We start from the raw sequence: 18,626 nt of genomic DNA, 5'->3' as shown, positions 1-18,626 counted from the left end.
TTATTTTAGTTTCTCTCTTAAATTGTAGTATTTTGTAGAAAATCAATTTTGTACGTCCGAGAAAAATATATTGCAATAAAATAAAAAAAATATTTACAATAAAATATATTATAAACGTATTTATTTTACGATTAATAAAATAGTTGTAGTTGCAAACAGAAAACTTATAATAAAATTGAAACAGAAGAATTACAATAAATGAATTATGATACACAAAAGAATGAAAAAAATTATAGATATACTATCCCAAACATACTAAACTATAAAAAAAAGAAACAGAAATTCCTACTTTCATAAAAATACACGGTTCGCTGATAAATATAATATCACCATTCGAGATGCTGTAGATAATTGTTCACAAAAAGCGATCATAAAGCATCTGTCATCAAATCAATGCACGATCTGCAAATGATATCAGAAACATTTCTCGCCGCAGCTGCGCGAACGTTCGCGCGAAGAACCGTGAGTGGAAAGAATAATATCGTTTCACAGTGGGCAACAATTTCATCACAGCCGCACGAAAACCTGTCTTCGCCGGGTAAATCATCGCGAAAAAGAAAACGCATGTCGGCGCTTTTGAAGTTTACCCCGGTATCCGTTGCAAACATTTTTGACGCTTGTTCGCGCCGCTTCGGAACGATTCGAGCTGCATTCTGCCAAGTCCGAATCGAGCTCTGATGCATCAGACGTTGTAAACTAGAACGAACAAACTCGTATCTTCCGCGTGCAAAGTTTCGAGACGTTAACGTTCGAAGCTTGCATCTTTTTCCTCGACATCTCGCGAGCCGCCTGCGTGCCGAGTTAATATTGCAGTCAGCTAATATCAAGACGCAGGCAGTGACCGATATATAAAAATAATTGTTTTCATTTCGAATTGTAAAAATTCCCGTTGTCCATAAGCAAGTGAAAACTGTCGAATGACGATTTATACGAGCATTGCTCGTCTCCCATTACATTCGCTTTGACTGTCGCGTCGCCCATGCGACGCGGGTGACAAAATTATTAACCCTTTGCACTCGATTGGAGACTCTAAGGTACCACTGAAATTGTTATATCACGTTCCAAGATCATTTTTATATCGTCAAAGTTCAGATTGAAAAAATGATCAAAAGTGAAGCCGTTGTATGAATCGCGAAACCCAATTTCATCTGCACAAAATGCACTTTGTCGTATGAAACAGAAACGCTATAAGTCAAAAGGATTGTTTTAGATTTACAGTTAAAATAGCTTCGAGTGCAAAGGGTTAACAATTTAATTCTTAACACTGATCACGCTGATCGGTTACGATTCCTTAATTTGATTCAGATCGGCAAGTGGTAGGAACATCGAAAAAGTAATCGATGTCGTATAACTTTGCGTTGGAATTTTCATTTAATCGAACGAAAGCACTCTAATTCGGGCAATTTTTCAGGCACATTTTATATCGACGCGGCCGTCGTTAACGAACGGTCTCGTCGATCGATAAAGGATTTGGTCAACCATGGGAGAGTAGTGATCGTGGATCGCAGAACGGCCGTCCCGAACGAGAGGTGGTTCCGCCGGCGTGTGTCACAGAGCCGTGTTCCAGTAATTAACCATAACTCGTGTTATCGTTGCCCCTAACTTATCAGGGTCCGCCCAATAACGCCATCATTTTCTTCGAAGCGACGCCGGCCAATAAATCGCGAGCGGCGCGGCGCGGCGCGTCCACGAGCGGCCGTAACGAGGCGGACGGGAGTCGCGGCCCACTTTAATTAGAGTATCCAATTATTTATTTGCGAATTCCTCGATAAGACGGCCGCGTGCGGCGCGGCGCGACGCGAGGCGACACGACGCGGCGAAAACGTCCCGGCGTATATCGGTCTCGACGGGGAATGCGCCCCGGCCTATGGGATTTTAATTAACAAACGACGCCGTTTTTCCGGCAGCGGGAAAATTTATTTCGCGGCTAACGGTTCCTCGCGGGTTGCTCGCTCGCCGCGGTTGCTTCTTGCGCGGGAATCGCGCAATTACGATCATTTTAATTGGAAGACAGACTTAATATTACGACGCGCCGGTCGCCCGGCAAATCAGCCCGATAGGCTCTCTTCGCCTAATTGGATGAATTGTTCGTGCTAACCGAATCGGCCCCAGTCCGTGTACGATCTACCGCGCGAGGATGCTCGGCCATGTGTTTTCCCTAATTCATTCGGCTCGCAATTAGTCTCCGATTTAACGCGGAACCCGTCGGCCGGCGCATGCGACCGGACCGCGCTCGTAGACGCGAAAGAAAGATTGTCTTTATTCACTTCTAGAAAGTTGAATGACTTTTTTCAACTCCTGCCTATTTTTCTATCTAAAATTGTGCCCTTACAGCGACAATGAATAATTGGAGAACAATGTTAAAAAGGAATTTATACAGTTCGTAAATTCTGTTCACAGTAATTCAAATTATTTTAAGAATCTTTTTCTTAATTTCATTGTAACTCAAAGAGGACGTTTTTCAATTTTTATTTCATAATAGCATTTATTTAATATTAATAGAATTTTTGGTGCCAATACAGAATAATTTAGCAATGCATCTAAATTCTCTTTAATACTTAAATGCACTGCTAAATTATTCGGCATTAACACCAAAAATTGTACCAATATTAAATAGATGCTAATATGAAATAAAAATTGAAAAACATCCTCTCCAAGTTACACAATGAAATTTAGAAAAAAATATTCTGAAAATAATTCGAATCACTGTAAAACAGAATTAACAAAACAGCATGAATTCCTTTCTCTTTAATTCTTTCTCTTCAAACTATCCACGCTTCTCGCAAACGCATAAAATCCCAGCCTAATCGTACGTCAAGCATAGTTACGGTCAGCATTCGGAAATATTTCTTTAAAACGCGTGCGAAATAAAACTGTCGCGATAAATAAGAACGTAGTAATCGATGACGAAAGGTGCAATAAATAATGTCGGCCGATGATCGCTCGAAGTGGGCATTAAATCCGGGCACACAGGGCTGTACAGACAACGTGTTCAATAAATTGGTCGCGATAAATAAGTGCGACGTTAATGGGTCACCAATCTTACTTACACCATAAACGTCTCGTATTATATCGAACCTATAGACACTAAAACCGCGAGTTTCATTCGCGCGCGCGCGCGCGAGAAGAACGGCCGCGTAAACGGCCGCAAAAATGAGAAAAACTGTAAGAACGTGGAAGAACAACAGTTCGACTATCCCACAATTATAAATCGTAAAACGCTGATTATAAAAAGATTCTATTACCGTGCAACAACGTTCACATGTTTACTATAAATCAGCAATTTCCTCCGCGAAAACCACTGCGTTCCCTTTTTTCCGAATCCCTTTATCTGATCGCGTACACCGCGATGTTCCCATAAGTCATCCCTATTTGTAATTTTGCATTTAAATCCTGGTGTAATTGCACGTAATTCGAGCGTGTAACCTGCCCCTCGGTCCCTCGGAATAATAAAAGTCCCAATTAAATTCCGCCGTTCATCGCGAGCAGCTTGATGAATGGAGGCTCCGAAGACCGCCGCGCGCAAAGGTTAAAAACGCGGTTTCCCATAACATCGATCCGTTTTTTGCGGCGTAAGGCCGCGTTTTCGCCGCGGAAATTCCCAACGCGCGATCAGCCAATTACTGTTTCCGTGTTTTCGTTGGGCCGGGAGCACGCGGAACACCGCGTGGATATAAATATAAGAGCGAACCAACCAACCGGCCGGATAGGCGTCTGGGGTGTTCGCTTCCTGGCCGAGGAAAAATCCACGCAGAGATATCTCCCCGCGTATTAACATACCGCGATATCGCGGCCAGGAGAGATACAAGCGGTATCTGATATCCGCCCGGTTTTGATGAATCTCGCGGTGCGGATCGGGCAAGAAGGAATTAATCGTCCCTAAGTCGGCGTTAATCACGCTTCGTTCAGCCCGAATGATAAAGGGGAACGCGCCGGGTGCTCCCGTGAGACCCACTAAACAGGCATCCTCTCGTAAACACGGTCCCGAGATCTCACGTACCGAGGCGCTATCTTTCCCACAACCTCGATCTCGTCTGTTCGTGGCGCCGAGCCGCGCGGAGCCGAGCCGAGCCGCGCCGAGCCGCGCGGTGCTCCACTAAACCGGTGCTACCGCCTCCCCTGGGCCAGCGATCCAGGGAATTTGTAACGCGATCTGTCTTCCAACCCTAGACTCTATCCACCATCTCCCATTAGATCATCCTGATCGGACGCCGAGAGCAATGGCCAGGCAGCGCGGACGCTCATTCAAATTCAAATCTTCGGCCGGCTATGGCTTAGCTAGCTCGTTCGCCGGGGGAGATCGCTTTTCACAGGGTCAAATTTCGAGGAGATAGTCCCGATCGAATTTAATTGGATCCCCTACACTGTCCGGAATTTCTTAAGCGTTAACTCGCTTCCCGCTCGAAGACGTTTCGACTGTAAACGCAAAATACAGTAAATTCCTCCGTAATTGACGCTCGGATTGTACACAAAAATCGACGATTTGGGAAGAGGAGATACGATTGCTCGAGTGTTGCGGCGGTTTTTATAGTTGTTGACGATCGGTGACTGTCAAAACGAATCACGAGGCTCGAATAATCGGATCTGCTTTTCCAAAATTGTCCATTCTCGTGTGCAATCTGAGCGTCAGTTAGGGAGAATTTACTGTAGTTCTTCTTGCCCGCGGTGTTTCCATCTTATACCACTTAACAGTTTTGTAAATACGCTGCACGACGAAGTTAAAGCAACGAAAATTGTTGAATAGAAATTGGCCAATTTCGACCGACAATAACTCCGCGAAAAATCATCGAAGGATGATGACCTTTTATTGGCCAGTGATACGTCAGAGAAATGCAAGGGTCACTTTAAAGTGCTGTAACTTTGCGAAAAAAAATCGCAGCTACTTCCCTTTTCTTTTAAATTAACGGGGAAGGATCGAACTTCGTTCGACTGCAAACGGCATCTCCGGAAAAAATTTCACGAAATACGTATACTTCTTCAATTGGCAATTTTGGCAATTTTCAATATGACAAACATGGCCTCGCGTTTGAAGAGTTGCGATGGCGAGGGCGCGTCGAGCTTAAAATCCAGAAACGTTATCTTAAAGTAGAGCTTTCAAGCTTCAATTGAAAAATAAAAGCGATGATTCTTCGATGATTTTTCGCGAAGTTGTTGTCGGTCGAAGTTGGCCAATTTTTATCGAAAATCTGTCTATGCTACAATTTCGTCGGTGTATAAACGTTTACGACGAGTGCACTCGTCAAAAACGGCAAATTAATTAAAATACACCATTCCGTTGCAATTAGAAGAATATCGTTAGAGTATAGATTTTATGCAGTTATGTCAAAGACGAGTAGATCGAAAATGAAACAGCGAGAACATTTAATCAATTTGAAGATACCATCGTGTTGCTGTGAACTCGTTCAAATTATTACGAAAAAGTGCTTCGAAACGTCGCGATATTTTCTAAAACGTATCCAAACATTATTCTCTACGTCCGGAAGAACTCACCACTCGGTCATTGATACGCTACCACGTGATACCAACCCTCGAGTGACAACGGCGTCGACTCTTCCGAGGAAGCAGCACAGAAACGTTCCAACGAAACGATCGTGCAACCGTGGCTGTCGCTCGTTGTAATCACTTTCACGGTCCCGAGCAATTAGAGGGATATTGTGCCACGAGAAATCTCATCCGGACAATGTTAATTCCCTGAAATAAAGGACTCGAACCCCGGCGAAGTGTTATGGACGCCGAGCTTGCAGCGGACGCGAATAGCAAGCAGCCGTGACGTCTCGATGACTTCCACCGTTTTTCTCGTCAACCAGGACCACTTTACCTTCGTCATTACTCTTCGATTTGCAACATAGTCGACGAACTGCAAACCTGTACACAACACACTGCGCAGGTTGTTATTACACGGAGCCACCATAATGCCATGCGATGCGCCCAGCTACTAGTTCTCGGCCGCTTAGCGACGCTTCTAGCACGTTTGCGTGCTACATTCTCGCTCGTACTTCTCGGCCGCGTCGTAAACACGCTGTAATTATTATCGCCGGATAACATTCTTCATCGTGCTCGCTCCTGGTGTCCCTCGCGAACGCTTCATTCGCTTGTTTTTAGCCGGCCGGCTGTTTCTTTCGCGAGCACGACGGCCGACGAGGTGCGAAACTTGCTGCCGGGGACGTACTCCTTCGAAAGAACGGCGAGCTTTTTCAGGAACAATTGAGGCTTGCCGAAGTTTACTGCTCGGAGAATGTCGGTTTAGAAGTGTCGGCTGGTTTCTTCGTTGCGAAAGAAAGCTTAACGCCGAGGGTAATCAGGCTGGAGCAGTTCTCACGTGCTACAGACGTTGTCGGACGTTCTATTTTCGTTGATTGTTTATCCGTACACGGGCTAATAAGGATATCGTTTCACCGATTGGAACATCTCTGTCGGTGAAAATAAGGTAACAGCACTATTTGTTAAATTATTAGCTGTTTACAGTAAGTGCGATAAGAGGATCGACTTTTACTTGAAAAAAGTAGGCTCAAAAATGTATAAAAGAAAATTGCTCGGCAAGCGACAACTTAAGTGAATAAAAATTTGCTGCCGGGGACGTACTCCTTCGAAAGAACGGCGAGCTTTTTCAGGGACAATTGAGGCTTGCCGAAGTTTACTGCTCGGAGAATGTCGGTTTAGAAGTGTCGGCTGGTTTCTTCGTTGCGAAAGAAAGCTTAACGCCGAGGGTAATCAGGCTGGAGCAGTTCTCACGTGCTACAGACGTTGTCGGACGTTCTATTTTCGTTGATTGTTTATCCGTACACGGGCTAATAAGGATATCGTTTCACCGATTGGAACATCTCTGTCGGTGAAAATAAGGTAACAGCACTATTTGTTAAATTATTAGCTGTTTACAGTAAGTGCGATAAGAGGATCGACTTTTACTTGAAAAAAGTAGGCTCAAAAATGTATAAAAGAAAATTGCTCGGCGAGCGACAACTTAAGTGAATAAAAATTTGCTGCCGGGGACGTACTGCTTCGAAAGAACGGCGAGCTTTTTCAGGAACAATTGAGGCTTGCCGAAGTTAACTGCTCGGAGAATGTCGGTTTAGAAGTGTCGGCTGGTTTCTTCGTTGCGAAAGAAAGCTTAACGCCGAGGGTAATCAGGCTGGAGCAGTTCTCACGTGCTACAGACGTTGTCGGACGTTCTATTTTCGTTGATTGTTTATCCGTACACGGGCTAATAAGGATATCGTTTCACCGATTGCAACATCTCTGTCGGTGAAAATAAGGTAACAGCATTGTTTCTTAAATTATTAGCTGTTTACAGTAAGTGCGATAAGAGGATCGACTTTTACTTGAAAAAAGTAGGCTGAAAAATATATAAAAGAAAATTGTTCAGCAAGCGACGACTTGAGTGAATAAAAATTTGAGAAATAGTGCGACATTCTCGCATAGAACTTCCGAACTAATCGAAATCATTGATTTCCGGATCGTTTCTTTTCGGATTACCGATATCATGAAATTGTTTCTATGGGAAATGTTTAACACCAAACCTATCGAACTCCGAGACGAGAGACTGAATTTATTTAAATTCTTCGCCATTTTGATTGCAACGTAAGCTTCTGCGTTGGAACGTATACAAACGTTTCTTAAGAGACACGGTCGTCGTAATGTCAACAATTTGTGAATAAATAGTGTGAGACCGAGGATAACCGCGACGGTAGGTTTACCGTTAAGTAAACATCTCCATTCAGGCGTATATTATAATCGTGCCAAGTTCGAATAAATCCGATCTTGTCATTGCTATAAAACAATATATTAGGGGGACCGGAAAGTAATGTCGTTTCTGCGCATATTTATCTGTTTGAATTTAATGTAAACAAACGACATAACTTTCCGGTCCCCCTAATACATTACCCGCGTTCAGAGGGCTCGATCGCCGCGGGATTAATTTTCCAGGCATAACGGAAACAAGACCATGAGGAAGAAGTGAAAACGTTCGCAGAAAGTCGCTAAAGAGACGTGCTCGATGATCCCCTGAGTCTGAAAGATGGCCTATTTCTGTAAACGCTAAGCCCCGCGAACTTCTTAGAAAAGTCAGGATGAGCAATACAGCTACCGTTGAATAGTGCCAGCTGCGATAAATGCGTACTGGTTTTCACGTTCAAGGCGCCGTCCGATAGTCAACCAGCTGTCAACGACCGCTACCAGACGCCCTCGCCGAGAATGGCAAGACCATTCTCACGACAGTGAAACTGTCGCTCATGGTCGACCAGCGCCGAGCACATCTTGCCTTTCCGAACTTGGCTCGCGATTCTATTAGTTCTGCCGAGGGCCGAGGATGCGTTTAAACTCGTATAAAGTGGCGTTTCGTCTCTTCCATGCGACCGTTCCTGATAGCGCGGCTCCGATTTTCTGTCACAGCTGATCGACGCTCCTTTGTCTCCGAACGATTCTCACGCGACAAAGATAATTTACATTTCAGCCGTTTATTTTGAAAGTGGCGTAAGTCACTTTACCGTAATGAAAAGTGGTGATTTTTTAATGTTTATACGAAATTATTTGTACTGAGAAAAATATCAGTATCCTGAGATAACAAATACAAGTAAATCTTCTCGAAAGTTAGCATCCGTATTTTTAAACGTGTTCAAACGCAAACCCTTAAATATATCGACTTAAAAACAAAGTGACTTGTGCCATTTTCAAAATAAACGGCTCATTTATCGCGTGGCAATCTTTAAACTCTGTTGTTTTAAACAGCCAGGAAATTTGACTTTCCTATCGTCGATATTTAACCCTTTGCGCTCGAAGCTATCTTAATTATATTTTAAACATATTTTATGATCTACAGTGTTTCTATTTTATATGATTTATATGATTTATATGATTTAATGCGATTTATGCGTATGAAAGCCTATTATTGGCAAGTACAAAACTTGCAATTTTAAGAGTCTTTTAGATATAAACGAGTCCGATGCTGTTACAATTATTTCGAAAAATAGTATAGCAATTTTTAGTGGCGCCTCAGAGTCGCCACTCGAGTGCAAAGGGTTAAACCGCAAATTGAAGATTGGAATACCGTAATCGAAATTAATTTATCGGAAACAACTATATGGCTGCTATTCGCGTGTTTTCAATTAGAAATCAAATTCTGCCGTTATCGATATCTAAAGACGGAACGGCTACATCTAACTGTTCGTTATATTTTCATTTTGATAGAATTTTCAGAATCATGTATTATCGTTCTTCTCGCATTTTTATACAGAAATTTCGGTTCGAACGACGCGTAAGTCTATTACGAAACGAACTCAGCTTTACTGAGAAATTATCGTTTCTTCTAGATCGGAGGAGAAAAAAATGCTGTCAGTTCAGTAAACGTCGATAAAATCCAACGGAAAAAATTGCGCACGTATCTTGAAACGTGCAAGAATGTGTACATAAAGCGACGTAAAGTTTCATCGATGTTTCGCGTTCTAAAAAAATTGCCGAATATGCAATATTCGAGGAGCAACACTCGATGCTCCCGGCCTCAGGTATTCTTGGCGCCAACTTGGTCCCAGTATGCCGCCGTGCGCTCATCTCGACCATCGTAATTTGCGTCTTTCGAATATGCTTGAGAAACCCCGAGCGTCGGTAAAACTTCATGGTGTACATCACCGGTGTGAATGGTCCCCGCGTCAAGGTCCCCGATTCCGATTATAATCGATTGAATCCCGCGGAATAGATCGCGTAATGAAGCTACGTAATGAAGAAGTAAGAGCCGCTCGATCACGGCCGGTTACTCGAAAAAGAATACTAATGACCGGTGGTTTTCAGGTCGGTGTGCCAGGCGTATCGGTGTAACGACGATTCGTTACAGCCACGGAGAAGGTATCTATCTCTGTGTGCGGGGTGCAGACCGCGCGGTAGCGTTGGCATCCTGACCTAAGGCTCTTACTTACACGACGACCTCGCCGCGCTAAGGTGATTTCCTGATGTACGCTTTTCTCTGACATTGCCAGTTACTTATTGAGAGAACTGGGCACCGGCGGTATAGAAAAGAGAGCCACAGACAGCGGGCCCGGGATTTATAGCATTCTTCGATGCGACCTTTGCCGCGGATAAATTTGAGGCGAACGCGGCTGCGTGCCGCCGCGACACGCCGCGATAACCCCGCCGACGAAGAGGACACGCGTGTTTCGTCAATGATGAATACGTGAGCACCTTGAGGAGTCGGGGGGGAAGAAGAACCTTGGGGAACGTCGCCGATAACGCTGTACCGCTATCTAGCCGGAGAATAATCGCTGCTGCGACCGGCCGTCCGCGAATCGATGCCGGCGACGACCTTGACCACCACCATAAGGGTCAACTGGCGCAGAATTTTCGTGTCTCGTACTTCACACCCCGTAAGTCATATCCCAGGGAATCCGTGAACACATCGCCCAGCCTGCTGCGATCCCTTCGACGAGTCGGACTTTTCTTATTTAGACCGGAGCCATTCAAATTCTGGCTGCAACTTTTGCGATGCAAGCCGCATGCCTTGCAACCTTCCTGGCCGCTTCTTTTGCTTCTCTTCGCGAAGAAGCGAGAATGCTGCGTACGCTTCTCGGAAATACTTGCACGGTCGATCCGAGGATCTTCGCTCGTTTCTGTTCGATAGCTTAAAGCTAACCTGCGATATTGTACGAGAACGACGAGATTGTATTTGTTTAGATTTTATAATTTTGACAGTGATGAAATCGAAGATTTGAAACCGATCGTTTTACCAGCTGATACATTGTGAAGCCATGAGAAGGAGTTAATTATTGTTATACAGTAAATTCTCACTAATCGACGCTCAGATTTTACACAAAAATGGACAATTTGAGAAGAAGAGATTGTTGTTGAAGAGACAGTTATTGACAATCGATAGAAACGAGCCGCGAGGCTCGAACAATCGTATCTCTTCTTCCCAAATTATCAATTTTTGTGTACAGTTCGAGCTTCAATTAGGAAGAATTTACTGTACTAATTTAACCTTATCAAAATATTATTAGAAGCAATAATCTATTTTCTTTAGTATCTGTTTCTCACAATCATCTTGGACAAATTTTACTTCGTATAAAGATCGTCAGACCAGTCAGTAGCAAATAATTTCATATTCAACGATCCCTCGCTCCCTTGCCTAAGTTAAGACTAAACTAAAACGATCCGCGATCAAAATTCTCCGCGTCTCTATGCCTTCAATTCGGAGCCAATTTGTCAACTGTACAAACACCCGCGGCATTGCAGCACCTATTAGAATCGTAGCACAAGTGAGAAAAGGAAGGGCGTGCTCGGACAGCTAAAAATCGCAGATCAAAAGAAAATCCCGACAATTCGATCGGGAACATCACGAGACCGCGACCCGGCGTTCCGCGAGACACGGGTCCAGAAATCGCGCCGCGCCCGGGGATCCCGCAGAAAAACCCTTGACCCCGGAGCTCGAACGAAAGTAAACCCATCCTGCTTCCCATGACCGAGTATCTTCATGATCCGCTTAGATCGGGTTCAAGAAAAATCGCGTGCTGAAGAAAGTTCGATGGAGGCACCGTTAGCGCGATTATCTGGCGATCAAAAGCGGCGAAGTCGGGTTCGAGTTCGCGAGCACAGGGTCCTAGGAGAGGAGAGGAGAGGAGAGAAGGAGCACACGGTACGCGTGACGGCGAGGAGGATAGACAACAGTGGGTCGAAGAAGAGGCTAGCTGAAGTAAGAGGCAGACGACGACGACGACGAAGAGGAAGAAGCAGAAGAAGAAGAGGAAGCAGAAGGAGAAGAAGTAAAGAGAAAGGAGGAAGAAGAAGAAGAAGAAGAAGAAGACGAAGAAGCTGGAAACTTAACGCTCGTGGTACCGCGGCCACGCCGTCGCTATATTGGCGGAGGAATGGTTATGGTGCCCGGCCCACGCAATCCGTGGGTCATGGACCATGATCTATGGAACTCTCCGGGCATGCCCCGTTATGCGCTAAAGTGCAAACTTGTTAGTCATAGAGAGTTGCTCGATGTCGATGAGACAACGCGGGCTGCCGAGGGGCTGCCTGTGCCCTCGACAGCGGCGCATCGACGCGCGGAGACGAAGAAAGCTCACGAGCTCCGAGTCCCCCCAGGCCTCCTTCCTCCTCTCTCTGGCTTATTCTGCCTCGTTCTGCCTCGTTCTGCCTCGTCCTGGCTCCGTTTCTATCGCGGCCGACACAGCCGCCGCCTGCTAGCCTTTGCACACCGGCACAGAAACACAGACCGCATCTCCGTGACACGACGACCGTGGGTCGCGGGGATGCCGTTATGCCCTAAAGTGTAGTTCTCCTTCCTCCTTTGCTCTCCACCCTCCTCTCTCTCTCTCTCTCTCTCTCTCTCTCTATTTCTCTTTCTATTTCCTCGAGCGACTGGCTCCAGCTGTGCCTCCGCGTCCTCTTACCTGCTGCTCGGCTCCCCTAACCGCTCGAAGGCTCATCAAGCTGCACCGTGATTCCTCCCGGTGCGTGAGCGACGTGACAATTGTGTCGCTGTGCGAGGGCGAACGCTATTTAACGGCGGACGATTGTCACGGGCGATCTGTTACGCGCCAGTTTCGGCAGGACTGGTCAGGTGGATAAATGGAGAATATGGTGACGCTCCAGTTACGATGGGGAGACGGTTCTCTTTACGCATTTCGATCAGTTGGCTGTTGCAATCTCTTTAATCTTCGTATTTTGATTTTTAACAGGCGTTATCGCGATATTTTCTGCAAAGCAACGCGCGTACTAAATAAATATCTCGTAAATAAGAGAGAAAAACAATGAGACGTTTATTCCGATTTTTAACGAGTGTCGTTGCGATATTTGCCGTGAATACCACAAATATAGAAGAAATAACACGTAAATGTATCTTCACGATCCGAATAATTGTGAATTGAAAAATAACTGACTCGTCATTTTGACGGGTTCCGTCATTCGAATCGTATTAGTCACACCTACATTGTACTAGTACTAAAAATCGTATAAAAATCGTGGTAGATCAAATTTCGTTAACAGTAAAATACAACAGTTTAACAGTATCCACAATTTTCTAAATATCGACAATTTTTTAATGGTTTAATGTTCGCGAATGCTACGATCGATCGCGCTGCAAACGAGCACAATAGACACGAGTTACGCGTTTCCATTGCGTCGCGTCACGAAAGATCGAATATACGAGCCGTGTGCACGGACCTCTGACATCTCGTGTCTCCCAATTCCTACGAGAAGCTGCGAGGCACGCGAAAACCAGTCGATTGTTCTAATAGCTATCACTGCTCGCCAAGGTAGCACCGTGAACATCCACTTTCACGAAGTAACGCGTGTAACACGAATGCACGCGGGGACAAAGGAGCCGTGAATGATCGGAGAATCGAATCACAGGATACTTATGGCACGGCACCGGCCACCCCTTTGTTCGGTATTTCAATATCGAGTGGCGAGATCTTTTCATCTTCCACCGGCCGTCATCCCATTATCGGGATCGGGGATCTCGCGCGGACTCGCGACGACACGCCTCGATTCCGCGTAAAGTTCTTAATTGGAACGGGTCGCGCGTTGCCGATGTCAATTTGCACGGTCTGTCATCGCCTGCAATTAATCGACCTGCCGTGAGACCATTCGCAACATTAGCATCCCACCGACGGGACAGGAGAGGATCATCGGACAGGTTCAAGTGCACCGAGAGTTCGGTCCACGGGGAATCCACGAAGAAGAAAGTCATTATCTCTCCTTCCGTTCGACTTCGCTTCGAATTGCTCAAGAGGATGAATAAGTTTTATAATTAAGAGGAGCGTTTGATCGATGACAAATAAATCCGCGTTGTAATTTCCCTAACACCCGGTGCAGCAAAAAGCGATCCCGCGTTATACATATACCTTATAAACGTAATACGACTGTTTATTCGTATTTTCCGGTGAATATTAAATAGTTTCCCGCCTGTAAACGCGTTCTTATCGGACAATGGAATTTATCTGAAACTCTCGGAGCACGCACTCGAGGAAAGAATTAATCGAGGATCGCTGTTCGGGAGAGAGAATAGGAAATAACTGAAATATCGTCCGAAGCGTTATCAAACTGGTCCGTAATTAGAAAATTAACCTTGACCGTTCCAGAAATCAATTTACTCGTTAAGATTCGAGATTTATCCGGCAAGATACGGCTGGCACCGTGGGGAAACTGGATTTTTCTATGGGAATGAACTGCCGACTCTGCGTTCAACGGCAATTAGAAGGAACGGAACTAATAATTTAACTTTTTATAGTCTGTGAAGCAGCTAAAGCGCAGATTAAGATATAAGCATTCTTCTCCCGGTACAGATAACAGAAATAAATTTCCATTCGTTCGTATAATTAATTACGCTTTAAAGAATTCCCATTGTTCTGGAACGCGGGTGCTTCTAATTCGAGAGCGTTCCGGCGACTTCCTCCGAAACGATCTCCGCTAAAAAGCCATGAAACTCTTTATATCGCGGGCGACGCTAAACTCTGAAACTCTTCTGCGCTCTGTTTAATGAACTAATCCGGAATAAAAAAGCGATCAAAACGAACAGAGAATCAGGATCGTTGCGGCCTGCGTACGTTAAGCAGATCCACCGGTTAACCGGATGCCGTTCCCAAGATCGATATCTCGCGCTTTGATTAATTATTGTATTTGCGTATCATCAGGGGCGTGGACCGCAATTAACAGTTTCAACATCGGCCGATGGTACACGTATAATCGCGGACAGATGCTTCGCGAACTGTGCCGCAAATAAAGCGGATCCGATCGATCGTACTAACAAAAAAATCGTTCCGTGATCTCTTTGATTTGCAAAGCCGTTCCATTTGCCTTGTATCATCGCGTATTTAACATTTATCAAGATTTGCGAAATAAAATCATGTCGAGCCTAAACGCTTCCCCTCGGGCGCAACGCGAGCCAATCGTTGAGAATCACTGATGCGCCCCGCGCGTACCTCATGGAATTATTTTATTTTCTTAATTGGAAACAAAATCCGCGGTGTAATTTCCTTTAATGATTTCCGCATGGGGGAAGGTATGCATCATCGCGCGTAGCAAGTAGATTTTACCATAATCTCGGAGTTCCTAAATCAATTGAGATATAACCACGAAATTCATGGTGTGCCTGAGTGCTCGCATCGAATTTTATGTGAACGTGTTCAGATGTCTATATGCACATTGTTGTATAAATACGTATATACATATATATATCATTTCATTCTGAACACTGTGTAGAAACATTCCCTGCGAGAAATATTCGTGTATCTTTCGCAGCCGCGATGCAATGAATATTTTAAACGAGAATTTGAACCTCCTTCGAGATTTTATTCCTTCATCAGCAAGCACGGCAAGCTAATTAATAGACTTTTATGCAAAATTAGATGGACATTTATTTCGTTTCTTAGTCGTTTCAACGAGCTGAATATAGTGCAACAGTATTCTGAAATTGTTCAACTGTTTCTCGGGTTTTATATTCGATTGCTTTTTTATAAACGCAGAAATCAATTGAAATAAACGCAGAAAATCCGCGGTCTACTAATTAGACGCCACAATTCAGAAATTTCATAGGGTCCAGGCAATCTCACAAAGCAACAGAAAATAGAGGCTACTTGCCAACACCAAATTATAATGTTTAATAGTTCAGTAAATGCGGAGAAATTTAGTGCGAGTAAAGAAATTTTGAACGAGCGTAAAATTTGCATCGCGCGCATAAAAATTGGCAAAAAACGAGTCCAGACAAAGAGACAAAGAGCAGAGAAAGGACGCTGACGTCTGTTCGCGCGCAGAGATCGAGCGAACCGCCATTAATAAGCCATCAAAAGTGTGAACGTATATTCCTGGAAAAGAGTGATCAAGAGATCGCCGGATCGTTTTCTCAACCAGTTTCCCTCCCCGAGCGGCGTTACCTGACGAATAAAACCACGAAAACTGTGTCACGATGGAAAACAAATTGTCTGCACGTTCTCGGGCTACCCGCCCGCCCCCTGTCATCCAGTCAATCGACGCGGCGTGATTACGGCCGATGATTAATTGGCTATCAATAACAACCGCGCGCGCGATAGAAATATAATGCGGCCGGATTTTATCTCGATCACGGGATCTAAATAGCTTGACCGGCAACCATTCACCGGCGCCGCGAGAGATCTCGCTTGTCGATCCGCATTTTTTATCGTATCAGCCCCGTTATCATCGATATTGTTCACGTTATTGAATTGACAGGACCGCAATGCCGCGTGGGTGCCGCCGATAGCCATCGTCCGCTCTGCGGATTGCGAAGATGCATCTTTCAATCTGCAACCATCGTTTCAATAGCCACAATTTTCTCTCGCGCGTCCGATAAATTTGTAGCCGTCGTATCCGGAATCGATCGGCGCGCCGTTTCTATTTCGCGAATGAAGAATGCCAGTAAATTTTGAACACCGTGAATAACGCGTTTCTCGGTAGAAGGTGGATAAAATTATTTTATCGGCCGCTGATCACCCGCGTTTACGGCAAATGCCGAAGCTGAACTTCCTGATGCGTTTCACGGAAATGGTGCTTGGTTGTTCTCGAAGACTTTTCAGCGACGATACCGATTTTCGAAGCGTCGATTTTCACAGGTCATTGTCTAAAGACCAAAGAAATTTTGCTCGGTTCGCTAAAATATATCTTATATTCGAAATCAATTATAAACGATTCTTTTTATTTTCCGAATAGACAAATCGGTGCGGCAACATATCCCACAATGGCACCTCCGGGATCCCGGGAATGGAATAAAAATTGAAAACCGGTCGTGTCGGAGGGTCCGGTAGCTCCTCTGTTTAAAATATAGAGTAGCCACCCAGGGAATCATCGTTCACATCGCCGCCGCGATTCCAAGATAAGGGGATCATCAAGCTGGTAGAAATGCCGGGTAATTGGTTCCGAATGACATGTATTTCATGTAAATCGCGCTTGTCATTAGCAAGAGGAAGTCCAGGAAGCCTATAATAAGGTGTCAAACCCCGGAGGCTGATTAATAATATCGCCAGAGAAATCGATATCGATGTTCTATGATTGATACATCGAACTCGGGCGTTATCCCTGAAGACATCCTCATTGGATGTTCTTCGACATCTAATTTGAATCAATTGAATCTTCCCTCGAACGGTAGTTGCGGCCTGAACGAATCATAAACCTTATTTTTACTACTCTCGAATGCCGGATACTTAGAAACCTTGTCCGGAGATACTGTTTTAGAAAACTGGCATGCGTGTCTGGTCGTGACTGACGGACTCCATTTGAACGAAGGAGCGTAGACCGTAGGGTTATTATTTTTTTTCTTTTTTTTTTGATAAATCGATGAAGTTAAAACAGTGTTTTAATAATGGAAGAGTCAACGTAATAAAATCTATTGCTGTATTTCTAGAATGGAAAGTATTTAAGAAGAATTTGGATATAAGTGGAAATGAAAATATTTTTCACGTTGGCCAGAATGGAATCAAATTTTTAGTGGAATTTATTTTATTTTAGTGCATATGTTGAATTTATTGTGCAAAGAATGTTGCAATTGTCATGCGAACGATTTTCGAAACAGCAATGCTATAGACCGTGAACAATTTGTTACTATTAAAAACGTGACGACTTCCAATGTTTGAAAATAATTCGAGCAATTTGAGCAATTAAGTTTGTGAATATGATTATTTAAAACTGTAACATACTGCATGATAATTAGAGAATTCATAGCTTCTCTTTGACGACATTTTTATCATACTTTATAAAGATGATGTTATTCAATACGGTAAATACAGCGGATATAACTGCGCACGCTAGTAATACCAGTATCGAACATGTTAAAAAAAAGCTATTTAAGCATCCCTACTAGAACAATACCCTAAAAAACAGCACTGCATGCAATCATCGCAAAAACATCTGGAAAGACATGCCGACAGTGCGCTGTTCCTTTTCGCAGCAGCTTCGTCGAATCTAACAAATCTTCGCAAAACCGCCCTAAAGCAGAGTGGTAAAACAGTGGAAACCCGGATTTGCCCATAAACCGAGAAATGGTTCGCCACCCTCGCGTATCAAACAATCGCGGAGCCGGCGGGCGTGCGCGGCCGATTCCGCAGCTGCCAACAGGAAATCGTTTTCTCCGGGCAATTTCGAGCGCGGCTCTCTCGGCAAAGTAGCTTCGAATTCGCGGGGCAGAGCGAGGGAAAAATGGGCAATCGTATCCCCGAACAACCGTTGAACGAGCAGGAGAGCTTCGGTGGCCGAGCGGTGGCCGAGCGGTGACCGGGTGACTATGCAATTTTAGCGGCGGAATTGAGATTACGGGGTTAAAACGGATGCTCTCGAAAGAGCGGCCGGGTGGTTTAATCAACGGCTAGGCCATCGCCGGCCATCCTGGGCTGGTCCCGGTTGCAGTGCGTGCACCCAGAAAACCGATACACGTTCGGGAATCGAAAGAGGAAGAGGAGCTAAACCGAACGCGAACCATCCCGACCGACGAACGAACGAACGAACGAACCGAACGAACGCACGGGAGCCTGAACGAGCAAACAGAGTTCGTAAACACATCAGCGGCCACGGCAGCGGACTTAATAAGCAGCCCACGGTATTATAGATGATCTCTTTATTGACCGCCATAAATCAGAGTTAAGAGCAGGCATTATTACTACCGAGTACATTATCCAGTACGTCAAGAACCGGTG

The 18,626-nt window shown here is 44.7% G+C and overlaps 1 protein-coding gene across 2 annotated transcripts in view; it reads right to left on the bottom strand.

The window, feature by feature from the left end:
* Positions 1-18,626, bottom strand: part of LOC117218121 (uncharacterized) — a 263,192-nt gene that overhangs the window by 228,638 nt on the left and 15,928 nt on the right. The gene's annotated exons all lie outside the window — the stretch shown is intronic.

Source organism: Megalopta genalis, chromosome 1 (genome assembly GCF_051020955.1).
Source record: "Megalopta genalis isolate 19385.01 chromosome 1, iyMegGena1_principal, whole genome shotgun sequence".
NCBI classification, from domain to species: Eukaryota; Metazoa; Arthropoda; class Insecta; order Hymenoptera; family Halictidae; genus Megalopta; species Megalopta genalis.
Note: the sequence above shows the minus strand (reverse complement) of the source record. Positions and strands in the feature narration are given on the sequence as shown.